Source organism: Macadamia integrifolia, chromosome 2, assembly GCF_013358625.1.
Source record: "Macadamia integrifolia cultivar HAES 741 chromosome 2, SCU_Mint_v3, whole genome shotgun sequence".
Classification (NCBI taxonomy): domain Eukaryota; kingdom Viridiplantae; phylum Streptophyta; class Magnoliopsida; order Proteales; family Proteaceae; genus Macadamia; species Macadamia integrifolia.
The window spans coordinates 15,742,343-15,743,667 of record NC_056558.1 but is presented as its reverse complement, the minus strand read 5'-3'; positions in this window follow the sequence as shown (position 1 = coordinate 15,743,667).

Below are 1,325 nucleotides of genomic sequence, written 5' to 3'. Positions count from 1 at the left end.
AGAAGAAGAAGAACAAGAAGAAGAACAGAGAACAGAAGGAAACGAAAACCCAGACATGATCCTTTCGATCTATATCATCATCAAATAAAATAAAAGAGCATTAATTCAACCCAATCTTTCCTTCGGCATCACACGGAGCGCCAATTGGTCGACGATCGACGCCGGAGGAGAAGAGTGTACCGTCGTCGGTTACACAGGAGGAGCAGAGATCTGGATGCGCAGTTGTAGGTCGTCTTCAACGGTTGTACATGGAGGCATATCTCGATCTTCGAATGAGCGGAGCTCCCCGTCGACGATCGACGCTGGAGGAGAAGAGCCTACCGTCGTCGGTTACGCAGGAGGAGCAGAGATCTGGATGCGCAGTTGCAGGTCGTCTTCAACGTTTGTACTGGGAGGCCACTGTCGATCGTCGAATGAAGCTCCCCAGATTTTTCAAATGGTCGGTTTGTCGAATGAATGGTTCCGCCTTTTTGTTTCGAGAAACAAGCGAAACAACTTTTCTTGTTTCGTCATTGATGTTTCTTGAAGCATAAATTGTTATAAATTTCAATTTATGCTTCAAGAAACAAGTAGAACACAACACTTTTACCAAACGGTATTTATGCCGTTTCTGTGTTTCTGAGAACAAGAAAACACAGAAACACGTTTCTGGTTACGTTATCAAACGGGCCCTTAAGCACCACTTAAGTTGTTTTTTAGGAAAAAGATCCCTACCTTGTCATGCACCCTCACATCCAGACATAAGTATATCAAAAAGATCATCCAAACCCATGCTTGGATGCATGGGCATTTCCCCCAGTTGGTCCCCATTAGCACAGTGGTCACACAACTAAGTAACAATCTAAATTTTTTTATAAGAACCTTAGTAAATCTGCTAGTGTATCTCGACTCTTAAGATGTTCTAGCTTTGGTGGCCAAGTGGTGAGCCAGTATATAACATAACGTTACTGTTTAACCATCTTTACATATTTAAAACTGAAATGAGTTTAAGCAGATCTAATGGTAAACCAAACATCTCCCAATGCTAACAGAGATGATGTAGCAGATTTAACCACTCCACCAGATTCTTGCAATCAATCCACAGCTCTGGCCTCGGAAATCTCATTTCTATTGTATCATGCAAACCCTGTTGCATCCCCTTGCTTCCACTCTTGAAGCACATTCTGCAATTCCAAAAATTAGCAGCCAATACAATTTTTTTTTCTTTTTCTTATAAACATCTAAACAGAGGCACAAATAAAAAATGATGATTCTTGATGAATAGTTCTTACTTCTTAGTAAGCCTTGATTGTGAAATTACAGTTTGATCAAGTAAGGGTTTAAGA